Raw genomic sequence first — 14,393 nt, 5'->3', positions numbered from 1 at the left:
ATCCCCAGAGAATAAATCTGAGTGGAGATGTTGACTCTCAACATTGCAGTGGATGGGTGGGGGAGGGCGTGCTGGAGTGAACTCAGGAAAACTAATTTTCCATTGGTTGGATAATCCCTCCAAAATCTGTTTTCTGAGCATCAGGGTGAGATCCTGTCTCTCTGTTAATGCCTACGTAGTGCCTGTGTTCAAGCAGAATGGGGATCAGCAGACAAATAGACGTGGCAAACACGAAGGCTCTTTCCGTGCCCGGTTGGCTGTTGATAGCTCTGAAGCTGAACCATTTAAATCTGTGCTAATAGCCAACACTTAGGATTTATTCCAGAAAATTTATGCTGGAACTTGAGAAATACAGGAATGGCAATATTCACTCAGACCAGCAGATGAGTTGCTCAGTTTGCAACATTCACAGCCCATTAGGCTCAACAAAAAAAGAACTAAAAGTCCACTGTCACTAAACTGGAAAAACAAAGCTCTGTGATGTGCATCTGTTATTTTTTCAGTACAGTAAGTATGGCTGTGTTCACTAGGACTTCAAAATTGCAAGCCAGCCTGGTGAAACTATAGATAAATTTCTTCAGAACACAGTATACGTTGCTTTGCCATTTTCAAACCTCAGCAGGAAACAGCAGGCAATTCTCAGCCTGGTATTTTCTGCCTTATCCCAGACAGCTGGCTTTGAGCCAAATCACTGGCCCAGGCTGACACAGAGAAAATGATGATGTTGTAGCTTGGGCATAATGTAGTTTGTTGAAAAGGGAGAATATGTTTTGGGGGGATTTTGTTTGGGGTTTTTTTTTTTTTTTAATCTGCAGAGGATGAGGCATGGGTACCACGTCATTTTTTGAAGGTTGTTAATGGAATAATTTTGATGCCTTACAGAGTGCAGGGAGGGGGGTAAATGGTCACCTCCACAGACATTTGAGGTTGTTTCTACTGCTAATAATGGCCATGTAAATTTTGTACTATTGGAAAAATAAAAATAGGTACTTGCTGTTGGTTTTGTATGTAAAGTACTTGTGCACACGATTTTTTCCTCTACACTAGAAAAAAGAATGCTTTTGCCCTTGTGCCTCACAGCTGAACACAAGCATTTGAAGGCAAATTAGACACGAGAGGGAACTAATGTGCTTGTTTTGTCATTTCCAGCCAGGGTGCAGTGGGGTTTCTGTCTGTGATGGACTGCTGAAAGGACCAGATGGATGAATTGCTTGTCACCATATAATCTGTCAATATGTAATTTGTCAGCACAGAATCTGAGGCAGCCTCTGGAGAAATAAGTGCATGCTTCATGGTTGCATTCATAATGAATTCAATAAAATGCAGGTATCTTGTATAAAGCCAGGACAATCTAGCCATAAGATTAAGCGAATTGGAAAGATTTCTTTAGTTTCAGGATGAAGTTCTAGCAAGCTGGTGGGGTGCTCTATGCCAAAGGCGTACACAGTGCTGAAAAGAGCCCTGAAGCTCCTGGTATTGATGATACTCAGTTGGTTTGCCAATTCTCCTGCATTACAGCACAGGTTGCAACACCTCACAGCTCCAAGATGCTTTTCTCACCTGTCCCTGCCTGCTGTCTCTAATCTAGCTGCTGCTCATGAGCTGCTCAGTGAGGTTTATGTAAATAAAATTGCCTTTATGGAGGAACAAAGAAGAAAATCAGGCAATTCAGTTTGTTTGGCAACCTTGACTCAACTTTGCTTAGTGCGCTGGATTAAGCATCTGTTCCCAAAGCAACGTAACTTTCACCAATGTGTAAAATCAAATAAGTAGCTGGGTATAATTATAATGGTACAGGAAATATATACTAGAGGGGCAGAGATACCAACATTAATGGGGAGAAAAGTAACCTGGACTCCTCACTCGTGCTCTTTGCTTCCATGTTACGACATGTGAATGATGACAGGAGTTCATATGCTGTTAGCCAGCTGCTGTGACCACCACAAGTACTGCCAGTCATGCAGAGACTGAGTTCCTGGGACTGCCCAGCATTCTTTTTTTTTTCTTCTTCTCTAAATATAGTTCCCAAATGATAAAATTTATAAATTCTTTAATGTACAGCAATAGCAGCTGATCAAAACTGGCATTGCCACAGACTGTCTCCTCTCTTGTTGGATGTTCCTGACCCTTTCTTTGCACCAAGCTGAGCGTTTTTCCGACTTAGCAGTGAGTCAAATTGGTAAAAACAGGCTTCCAAACTGCTGACCAAACATTTCCATCTCCTTTCTCAAATCAGATCTAATGCTCATGTAGTATATGCTATGTTGATTCAGCATTCAAAGCCAATGAAATAAAACCCTTGTATTTTTTATACTGGTTTGGTTTCCCACAGGGTCGGCAAGCTTGAATTTACCCGGCTGCTGCAACTGATGCACAAGAGAGCTCAGAGAAGGAGAGAGGAAGGAGAAAAGCATTTATTTTCAGCTGAAGCCTGCAACTAGAGGGGTATAGCCTGAAGCATTTCACAGCTACACCCTTTCCTTTGCAGAGCACAAGGGCATTGGTTTCAGTTTCTGACATGGTGGTATAAGCCTAACTTAGCTGACTGTCTAGCGGTTTAAGCTTAAACTGAAAGTGTAGCCTCGGAGCCAAAAAACATGTGACTGAGGAGAAGTGTTCCAGATAGGTACTTGTCACATGGAACTGGGAACTGAAGTGGTTCAGAGAGTAGATACAACTATTAAATTATGGCTGGATTGGTTTCCAGTTGGATTGACTTGCCTGAACCGGCTATAATGTGCCTGCATGAACATTAGTGCTGGCTGGCACAAGAGGGAGAGCAAGGCAGAGGATGACAAGACTGCAGCAGCCTAGGTTTAGGCTTAAACCACCCCAATTTAGGCTTAAACTTCAATGATGTTTTGTATTCAGAGTGAGACGAGAAGCAGATTACATCTGTCCAGCTGGGGAGAGAAGGTTGAGACTACACAAGTCTCTGCCCTCACGCCTGGGCCATGCACTCCGTGCTGAAATGCACTGGTGGGAGATGGGAGAGGGTGCTCTTACTGCCTCTCTCTTCTCCATACTTGGCTTTACTGATTCAGAGCTCTGGATTCTATGACAGGCTACCCAACAAATCTTCAAGGGGTTACCCTGGGGGGGTTGTAGATGCAGTCCTAAGAGGCATTAGTTCAAATCAACTTTCAGTGAGGTTCAAGTTTTTTTCTATCCACCAGCCTTACCCAGCTCGTCTTGGAAACTCAGCACAATTCTGCAAGTGCTTCCAAATCCAGCTCCTCACGCTGGGAGAGACGTTACCTATTGCAGACAGTGACATTGTGTGGCCATTCCCGGGGGAAATCATGGCTTGTAAATATGCAAAAGCACATGTGACTGATTTTCATTCTGTTCCTGCTATCATTCGAACAACCCAAAATATTCTTGTCCTGGAACGTTATATTGTTGAGTTACGGCAGAAAAAATGAAATCCATCTATTAATATTGTAGCTCCTCTCCTACAGAATGTATTTGGAAAGGTGATTAATTGCTGCAATCGCTGTAATAAAGGAGCTGGGTTTAAATATTCAAATTGGCGCATCTAAGGCTGAATTGCTGGAAGCCTGGTGTGTGGTGCTTGCTGCACTGATTGGTTCCAGAGGGACGGGTTGGGTGCTAAGGATTTCTAAAACCCACAGCCGTGTTTACTCTCTGTAACTAAATAAGAGACTTAGAGGCCAAACGAGAAACATGATGGGATTTGAAAGCTTTATTTTCCTTTTTAAAAAAAAGTAGAAATAAAAGCATGATTACAGGGAAGCAGAGAAAAGAAAGGTGAAGCAATATTCTCAGTATTACTGGTTGAAACTCACGACTGTGAGCCCTTTAATTATATGGAAGCACAGAGGGCTTCTGCAGAAGCCTTTTGCTCCACACACGGCTTACTTCAGGTCTCTCTGAGGGGCAGAAATTTGGCTTGGAACTGTCGAGGTTCTGCCCCAGACGTAAATCCTAGATGGAACCACCAGTTACAAGGCTCGGCCACTGGATGTCCTCGTTCTCCAAGGCCTGCAGAGGTGGAAGGGCTGCAAAGCCACGAGTTGTTGACAGTTCCTAGAGCATTGCGTAAAAATATTCTCTGCCTATTGGGTATTGCCAAACACCGAGCTTACCACCCATAAAGCGATTGAATGAGTTTCACTTCTCAAGGTAATTAAACTCCTACTGGATGCAGAACATGTATTTAATCTGCCACTTTCTCCAGATTTCTCCCTTTTTTTGGATGACTTGTGTAATTTACGTAACAGCTTGCTTTGCAGGACGACTCTTGCATTCCTAAACACAGAGAAATTCACTATATATCTGTCTTTTCCCAGTGCTACATTCACTGGAGCTTGCTGCAGTTTTTACTGTGGATTCTGACTGCAGCTTGGCTTTTCCAGGTTCTTGTGAATTCTCAACAGTGCATCCCTTTGCTCACAGGAATCCTGATCTGATCCCATAAAGACTTTGTCAGCGATGGGTAATCACATCTCTCCACAGAGCTTCACTTTTTTTCTCAGAAGGCCCACTTTCTCCTGCAGCTGAGGGCCCACCTTTCCTTTGTTGCAGGCTCCCCTTCCTGCACCATCACGGAGGGCATTTCTCAGCCTGAGCTTCCCCTGCAGCTAAAGCTCTCATCCAGCCTCCTCATTCTTGCTGCTCTAATGGCATCATCCTCATTGCCAAACATTCCTGTCTCCTGATTATGATTTGACATTGCTTGTCAGACACTCTCCAACAACTTATAAAAATCCGAGCTGTCAGAAAGATTGGCAAAGGGCTGTCTGTAGCCACACGTGGATTTTGTATTTGTTCATGAAACGTGGAAAACGTGTTAATTTTTTAATTTCTCTAACCTAAGCCACTGTTAGACCACGTTGTCTTTCCAAAAGGGGGCAGCTTGTGCTCTGTAAACGCATCTGAAATCCTGAAAGGAGGTCGAACACAGAAGAAAAATCAAGGCTAGACATCTTTCCCTTGTAAAGGAAACTCACCTTCTGGTATAAACAGGCATACTTACCCTAGATATGTGCACTTTTGTGCAACTGTGTGTAATTTTATTCATACCATGCTGATGCATGACGGATATGAGGAGAGGCTGAGAGAGTTGGGCTTGTTCAGGCTGAGGAAGAGAAGGCTCCAGGGAGACCTTACAGTGGCCTTCCTGTACCTGAAGGGGCCTATAAAGAAGGCTGGAGAGGGACTGTTTACAAGGGCATGGAGTGATAGGACAAGGGGTAATGGGTTGAAACTGAAAGAAGGTAAATTTAGATTAGACATTAGGAAGAAATTCTTCCCTGTGAGGGTGGTGAGGCCGTGGCATGGGTTGCTGAGGGAAGCTGTGGCTGCCCTCTCCCTGACAGTGTTCAAGGCCAGGCTGGATGGGGCTTTGGGCAACCTGGTCTAGTGGAGGCTGTGCCCGCCCATGTCAGGGGGGTTGGAACTCATGATTTTTGAGGTCTCCTCCAACCCAAACCATTCTGTAATTCTGTGGTATCTCCAGCAGGAATCAGCTGCTGAAGTTTTTTAAGGTGACCAGGGCCAGGATGTGCATTTATTTATCTTCTTGCTAACATCTCTTTTCAGGGGTTCAGCAGTGGATGAGTGCTTCAGAAAAAGAGATGGTTGTGTTATCTTTCCACACACAGCTCTGCAGGACTGGTAGATCCTCATGGAAACTCACTCTCCCCCTGTGCATCCCATCGTGCTTGCTGTGGAAGGGGAGACATGTCCAAAGGTGCCCAGAAAACCTGTGGTGCTCCTGATAAAGACTGTTGAGTCCTGGGATTTGTTCCCAGCTCAGTAACTGTGCTGGTTTCCGGGCTCTAAAACAAGCCTAACATTCAGGTGAGCTGGGACAAGATTCGGAGGACGGAGAAAAGGACAGAGAGAAAACCACCCTGGCAGATCTGGATGTCCCAACGCTTGTCACAGCATTCTTACCTTAACCCCAAGTACGGGCCATGTTTCTGTAGCTGGGAAAGCAGCAGAGTGTGGTAGGAGCAGACTGCTTTGCAGGCACAGTGAGGAGCTAAGAGCAGCTTCAGCAGAGGACATGTATTGCAGGTGTCCCCTCTTCCCAGAGCTGCCGGCAGTCAGAGCCAGACACAGTTGACTGGAAATGAGTTCTTTCCATTCCTGGTGTGAGACTTAACCAGGCACAGGGAGCAAATTAAACACCATGTCAGTGCTTTAGAAACTGTGATACTGCTGTGAAGTTTGCTTGCCTTAGGCTAATGACGCTGATGGTGCAACTAAATTGTCTCCCAGAAAATTAGGCTTGTAAACTGCCTAGGAACTGGTGACAGCCTGCGGCCTGCTCAGCCTTTACCCTCTTGGAGAAGACATTGATCTTTTTCTGTCATATGGAAGGGCATTGTGGGCCATGCTAATGGTGATGGCAAGCACAGATGAAGAAGAAATGGGATTGGACTCCAATGTCTATGTTCTGGGGTCGGACACATCCAACTTTTCTCTCTGGCATTCACAGTCACCGCTAAAGAGCTGAAGCCACTGTGATTCTGGAGGATCTAGATACTCTTCCTTCCTGTGGCTTTTGAAGGGCTGTATGGAAAATGTGGGACGTTGCTTTTAGTAGTTGCAAAACAAGAGCTTTGACTTGGAGTGCTGAGAAGAGATTAAAGGTTTTGCAAGCAGCAAGCAGCAAACCCTAGATTTATAGCAAACACAGAGGATTTTGCTTCCTCAGTACAAAAGTCCAGATGCAGCTCAAATTAAAATTAATAATTGATCTACATCCATTTACAGATATATCTACACTCATGTAGCCTGGAAACCTTATCCCTGTGCGCACATTTTCCTTTTGAGCAGCTTGTACTCAGGCTGCCTGCAAATATATCTGCTCATCAAGTGGGCAATGTTAGGTCCCTTCTAGGAATGAGCTGGAGCTGTTCATTTCTGCTGGATGCCAAAAGGAGGACTGGCAAGACAGATGGAAGCTGCTGAACTGTTACATTGCTCATTAGAGAAGTGCACAGCCCTTTATAGCTCAGGGTGCAGCCAGGATTTACCTCTTGAGAAAAGACAGCAGTCCCCAAAGTAAGTACATTGCATGGGCAGCAAATCTGCCACCAAACAAGCAGTGTGGATGTAGCCTGTAAGGCTGAGCTCAAAATAAACACTTTTTTCTTTTCTTTTTCCTGTGATGCTATAATATGGGACAAGGCTGAGCAGACGTACTCTGACTCTACCCTGTTTGGTGCTCTGTGTCCCAGATCACTGACTCTGCAGCCACGTAAGGCTGTGGGTCACATGCCTTTAGTGCCTATATAGAGAAAAATTCCTGCTATGTTAACAACAAAGCTGTCAGGAATTTCAGTTTTGCTTCAGCCAGTTAATGAACCGGTGTCTTGCTCTGGCTGGTGCTTACAGGGGGCCCATGGCAGGCACTTCTCTGCTCCCCTACTCCTGGGGAGATGTCACTGCAGCTGATGGTACCCTGTGAACAAGTAGGGCTGCAGGATCCTGCTGGGACCCTGCTATGGGGAAGGGCCCTGGGATGTTCCCCAGGATGTCACTTGCTGCTGGAAACCCGGTTCTGGGGTGTGGGAGCTCCCACTGCCAGCGGCAAACCCAGGTCATCTCCTTCCCTGAGAAGTAATTGCTGGTGTTCGCCTTGAGGTCTAGCTCTTGAGGGCACACTGGGGGCTGTGCCTCTGGGGACTGACCCCCCACTGCTCCTCCCCCACTGCTGCCCCCATGATCCCTGTCCCTTTCGCCCCCCCCTGTATCATACCCAGCCCTCGATGGAGGCAGCCCCCTTCTTCCCCTGGCCCAGCATGGACAGGCAGGTCCTCCAGCCCCCCCAGCCCTTCTGCCATTCGTGGGGGGTGCCTGGGCAGCCCAGGTGGCATGGTGCAGAGCTGACTGAGTCCACAGAGGATTTGGGGGATTTTTAGCAGCTAAATGTTAGTCTTGTCAGGTGTGCGTGCTGCTGGGCCTGTGTGAATTGATTTATTTCTTTTCCCCAGAGGATCTTGGACGAGTTTCCCGGCTGTGGCAGCAGAAGGCACGCTGGTGACAGGAGGCTGAGATCTGCTCAGCTGCCCTCTCTGCTAAAATGGACTCTTCTTTTTCCAAAGCTAATGATCAGACCAGCAAACTTACTGCGCATCTTTTCTAGGTACGGCACAGCATATTTTCTGGTGAGCGTGTTCTTAGAACCAGCTGATTGTTCTAGATGGATCTTTCTTAAAAATACCTGAGCCTGACACGTAAGGTAGAAAACATTATCCTGACAGTTGGAGCCTGGGGAAGTTGCAAGCAAGTAGAAACTAGATCTTACAAAAGGAAGTACTGGGCCAGCAAATGATGGAGATTATCAGCTCATCCCATCGCTTCTGATGACAGAAGTAGAAAAGGTGCCTTTCTACTTCCTAAGAAGGTTTCCAAACTAAAGAGAGAGGCTTTGTTTTTTGTTGCGGGGGTGGGGTGGGGGGGGATTTCAGCTGAGGAAGGTTCTGGGAAACAAAGGTAGGAAACCTGCAGGAGATGGGCATTGTGTGTGGGAGGAGAAGCTGCCCATACAGTGTGTCTTCAGGAGCTAGAAAGGGCAAAATGCTTTTATTTTTGGCTTCATTTATGGCTATTGTGTCCTCTCAACTTCCCTTCTTTTCAGCTTGCGGCCCCAGGAGTAATTCAGAATATAGTATAGAACTTCTCTCCTTCCAGAAAATAAATGTGATCTCACGTGAGCCCTGTGGTAGACAGACAAGGGAGGAAGAGGGAGACAAAAGAATAGAGGAAAAACAGCATCATCCAGGCTGATCTGCATTAGGGCCAACATCTGCATCCTGGGATCAGATTTCTGCTCAGATTTTGCTTGAGGGCAGCTTGTGCTTCCTGCTGGGAAGAGACCATTTTCCACGGGATGAATGTTGCTGTGTTGGGACAGTTGGGGGGAAAATAATACATAGGAAAGGGGGCCCTGTGTGGGCTCTGTTTCTTTGGAGGAGCCCACATCCCAGCTGAATTTCTACCTGGGATGGCCCCATCTGTACTAAATCTGAAAGCACTGACGTATCTGAACAGCCTAAACCAAGTGAAGCTACAACAAGTAGTGAAGTTATAGGTGGATGAGGTGTCAAAACCGTGCCACAAGCTGAGAGCGCCCAGCACCGTGTGCAGTAATGGGTGTGGATGTATAGGTTGCAAAATTACAAGCTGCTGCTTGCCAACTCTGTGGCTAAATCGAGCACAACAAAGCAGGCCGTGTTTCACTTGAACCCTCTCCTGGCCTCCTGGGTGTCTACATGAAGTGCTGAAAACAGGAAATAGAAACACAGAATGAAAAAACTTGAAGGAAAAATTGAGGGTCAAGATCTGTGTTTGCACGCTGCCTGAAGAAATAGTGGGCTGAGCACCATCCACAGTGGGTGACGGTACTTCTGTGCACGTATTCCCACCAATGGACAAGACCAGAGGTATATTGCATCACTGGTGTCAGCTGGAAGAAGCCTATCTTTTGGGGCTTGTGTCCAGTGGAATCACCAGATTCTTTTCTGGTCCACACGTTTTCATGTGCTTGCAGTTATGTCAGATCTTCACATAAATTAATTTCATTACTTTCTTCAAATACAAAACAAATGAGCACATTGGTACCTGGAAAAAACTGTTCTCTCATTAAAAAAAAATGGGATGGGATGGGATTAGGATAGGATAGCTCAGTTGAACAGGACCTAGAATGATCATCTAGTCCAACTGCTGGACTGGTAGAAATTCTTGCAGTTGGGAGTTCGCTAAAGGCATACCAGGGTCATGTTCCACCTCATCTTGCTTTCCATTTACTCCTGTTGGTCTGCAGAGCTTCTGAGGTGCCTGCCTGAACTTCCCAGTTCACCACAGTATGTCTGTTTGCCAAGTGTTTACTTGACCTAAATTCTTTTGAAAACCATCGTTTGTGACAACTGTGGTGCAGGCTTTACAGAAGGGGGTAGCTGGTTAATAAACGCTGTGACCTGGACACACAAGCTCTGCCGTTTTGTTATCAACAACACAGGCAGTTATTTTTCTATTTTATTTACCTTTTTTTAAAGTTATCTGTTTCTTTAAACTTTTTGTTTTTCTAACTAGAAGATTGAGCTCTGCATATATATGCCCCAAATTGCTAGTTTACCTTTTGGTACTCGGCATAGCATCTCTTCAGAAAGGTTATTTAACTCTGAAGACAATCGTGCTTCTCACTGACTGGTTACGTTCAGCTGTCCCAGTCCCGGTAACTCGCTGGATTCAGATGCCCATTTGTAACACCAGTTGTTACCATGACACAATTAAAGGCAGAAAAAATATTTTACCTGGTGCAACTACTTATCTAAGTGCAACTACTTACTTACTACAATCTTTCAATTTGGCATTCCAAATAAATTCCATTTATATTTCCTTCATTCTTTAAATACGCGAGTTTCACAGTCTATCAGTCCCTTGCACTCTAAGGAGAAACATCAGAAATTTCATCATTCTTTGTTTTGAGGATCAGTAGCACTTTACTAACATGGCACTTAATAATTTGAAGAAAAAAGGATTGCATGGTAAAAGTCACTGAAGGAGAGCTGACTGACTTACATTATGTGAGCTAAGTAACTACTACAGAAAATGAGGGAAGAGTAGACTGAACATTGAGCTTGCATTTATGAATACCAAATATGGAATCATGTTGTGTGTGTAATTGTAGATAAGACCTCATTTGACTATTCTAGGGGTATTAGACTTCCCTTCCAGCTAAGATGAGAGGAGAAAGGAAATGAGAAACCTCAAGAAAAAAAAAAAATTCTAAGTGAAAATATTTTCATAGCTGTCAAACTTATGTTAGCCCAAGTGCTAGCTGCTTCTACTTCCCATCCGTAAAACATTCTCCAGGTCCCTTAATCAATATGTGAAATGATGGGCCGTAAGGATGCTCCTGATAAAAGTTCTTGACAGGAGGAGTGATGCTTCTCATTGCAGCCCTTGTGCTGGTGCAGCCCTGCACCAGCCAAGCTTCCCCATGAGCAAGTGTCTCCTCCTGATGCTCACGATGCTCAATGCAACCTGGCTCAGAGCCCACTGGAAGCCACGCATCTCTCATCATTCAGAGGATAAAGATCATGAAATGGCACGAAATGAAGGTGTGGCTTAATGCCTACCAAAATACCCAGGCTGATAGGCAAGGTGACCCACCTTGTGCCAGTATCTGCCTTTTCATTTCGTGCCAAATCCAGTAGCATGGTTGTGTCTGATGGCCATGGGAAACAGAGCACCAAACTACCTACAGTCAAGTGGTATTTAGCTGCATCATGATTCTGATTCGAAAGAATAAACAGAGGCCTGAATTCGTGTCTCTACTTGTTCTTTCTGTGGTGGTTGGAGGAGCAAAATTTTCTGTGAGAGGTTTTATCGGGCCAGCTGAAAATAGTGAATACATGAAAGAATGGTTGTGACATCAGCTGTGACAGCCAACCCAGCAACTGTGGGGGGAGGGGGTAAAGAAAGAAGGGAAAACACCATGCCAGCCACCAACATATCTCTTCTCCTTACCTGCCAGAACCCATTGCTTTGTTCTTCTGGTCAAAGAAGATGATGAGTCTTAGCCCTTGAAAGTTGGTGTGAAATAAGAAACCACTGGACACAATACAGCCACATATTACTGGCCACTCCTTCCAAACCAAACTGAAGCAAATAGGATTAAGTCAGAGTAATACCTCATGTGATTACAGCTCATTGTGTTCAAATAAAAGCTGATGTTATCGTGAGCGGTTTGTTTGGGGGTGGGGGTGGAGAGTAGAAGAGATGCTACAGCATCTGCTCACAGCAATTGCTATTTATAATGCTGCAAAGCCATAGTGAATGTGTTAAACGCATGGCCACGAGCACGTGCTGCTTAGGCTTGGTAATATGGCTATAATAATTCGTCACAACTTTTAGATGTGCCTTTATACTACTAATAAACCAATATTATTCTGCATCATTTTTTCAGACAGACAAAAACTTGCGGTGATGTAAGCACAATGTGTAACTGCACTTGTACCTCTGTAATCAATATGGGAACACTCTGCAGCCACTTCTACCTGCTGCTTTTACAATCCCCCTTCTAAACAATTTAAATAGAAACTGAAGAGTAAATGTGCCCTGAGTCCTCAGCCAGCAAAACGAAGAATGAGAGAAGTATGTCGGCGCTAATTAACTCCAGCGCCCTGCCAGGCCTGGCTCTCAGCAGCTCTGCAGGCTGTACTGCGGTTACTGCGGGTTCCGTAGTATTCCCATTTAATGTGTTCAGAGGGGGTGGGTAACTATTCTTCCAGCAGCAATCGAGGGCTGGATAAATTATTATTCCCCAAACTGGTCCTATTGCCTGTAGTACTTGGGTCTTTCTTCGTACTCTGCTTGTTTGGCCCTGGCTTCTCCCTGCTCTGTAGTTGCATCTCTTTCTCTCCAGTGAGGCTCAGGAAATCTGACTGGGGGAGGGAAGAAGTTCCCAAATGCAGAAGAGGCTTCAGGAACTTGGACCGCTTTATTTTTATTTGCTGCACTTTCCCTAGTGTTAATTTAAGTGGGTTTTGAACTATGAGCTTTCTGAATTACTTAAACAATGGTGATGCAAAATCTATTTCCACCCGTTCTCATTTTTCCCCCTCTCTACCCCAAAAGGTACTTTACTGCTAAGTTCTGATCACTCTGAAATCTACTGCTTTCTTTGTAGCAGCATTAACCTCCTTCACACTCACCTAAATCCATAGATATCCTTGCTTTAGGGCATTTTTATAAGAATCTGAATTTGAAACTTGCTGGTGTTTGCTTGAATTGCCTTTTGACAAGCCAGAAAGCAATTGTGCCTGAGCTGTGCTGAGGAAGGGAGAGCTGCAGTGTGACCTTCCTCCTGCTTCTTTCAAACAACAACTTCCAGGAATAGTCCGAAGATCAGCCCAGTTTTATCTGTGTTTTACATTTCATTGTCTGAATCCCTTAAAATGGCATTTTTGGTTCAGGAGCAGGCAGGGTGATGGTATCTAGGAATTGGTATTTTCAGCACTGAAGTTCTTGGCTGTGTACCCAGGCCAGACTGGTGGTGATTGAGGGATGGCTGTTTGCTTGACAGACTGTAAGATGTTAATTTTTCGGTCACGACCTGTCTCCCAAATTTCAACTATGGTGTGATTACACGTGCAACTGGTATCTCTGCTGTCATTGCCACAGAGCCCTGGAAGCGCTGACCTGTTCAGCAGGGTGATCTCTTGTACACAACACATCCCCGCTGGCAATCCCGTGCAGGAGAGCCTGCTCTTCTCCTGCTGTGTATGTGCTATGAATAACTGGGGGGTGTGTATGTGGGGAGGGGGGGGCGGGTTGTCCTGGATTCAGCAAGGATAGTTAATTTTCTTTCAAGCAGGTGAGGGAATGCCATGTTTGGGAGTCAGGATGAGAGCAGTGCTGATAACACATGGGTGTTTTAGTTGCTGCCAAGCAGTCAAGGACTCTGCAGCTTCTCATGCTGCCCTGCCAATGAGAAGGTGGGGGGCACTCAAGGAGCTGGGAGGGGACACAGCCAGGGCAGGTGACCCAAACTGGCCAAAGTGATATTCTTATCATATGGCATCATGCTCCATGTGTAACTGGGGGGGATTGTCTGGAGGCGGCGCGGCTCAGGAACTAGCTGAGCATCAATCGGTACTGGGTGGTAAACAGCTGTGCTGGGCATCACTCCTGTTGTATATTCTTTTATCATATTTATTTTTCCTGTCCTGTTTAACTGTCTTTATCTCAACCCACAAGTGTTACCTTTTCCAGTGCGGGGGGAGTGAGAAAAGGGCTGTGTGGTTGTTTGGGCTGCCACAGCTGGGTTAAGCCCCGACAGGGCGCAACCTTTGCTTTTATGTCCCTGAACGCTGCTGCTTAACTGGGGCAACAGTGACTGCCACAAAACCTGATGTGGGTGGCTCGATCACAGTGTGAAAGAAATGTGAACTGTGCTATCACATTGACAGCAGCTTCATCTGTTCTCCTCTGAAGCAGAGTTTGTATAGGTCTGACCTTGTCCACGCAAGGCTGAAGAAAGGGAAGAAGCACAAAGCTGCTCCTCACACTCTTCCATTGCTCTCCCAGGAGTTAGCAGCATTACTGCTCTTACAGATTTCATACAGCTTGAAGGCTCCTGGAATTGCTGGCAGAGTCTTAAAAATAATATTAGCTTGTCCCAAGTAACTAAAATTCAGCCAACCAATATACTAAAGTACTAAAATACGAAGTACCAAGAAAAAAAATTGAAAGATTTCAATTACAGAGCTCAAAAAATCCAAAAAGAAAAAAAGAAAAAAGAAGGTAAAGCAAACCAAATGGTTATCGAATGGCAGTTTGGAGACAGGTAATCCCCTGCAGAACTGGCTTATTTCCTTCTGCATGTGAGCCACACCTTGCCTTGCCTT

This window comes from Gallinula chloropus, assembly GCF_964237585.1.
Source record: "Gallinula chloropus genome assembly, chromosome: 3".
Lineage (NCBI taxonomy): Eukaryota > Metazoa > Chordata > Aves > Gruiformes > Rallidae > Gallinula > Gallinula chloropus.
The sequence above is the reverse complement of the archived record's forward strand: the minus strand, read 5'-3'. Positions refer to the sequence as shown.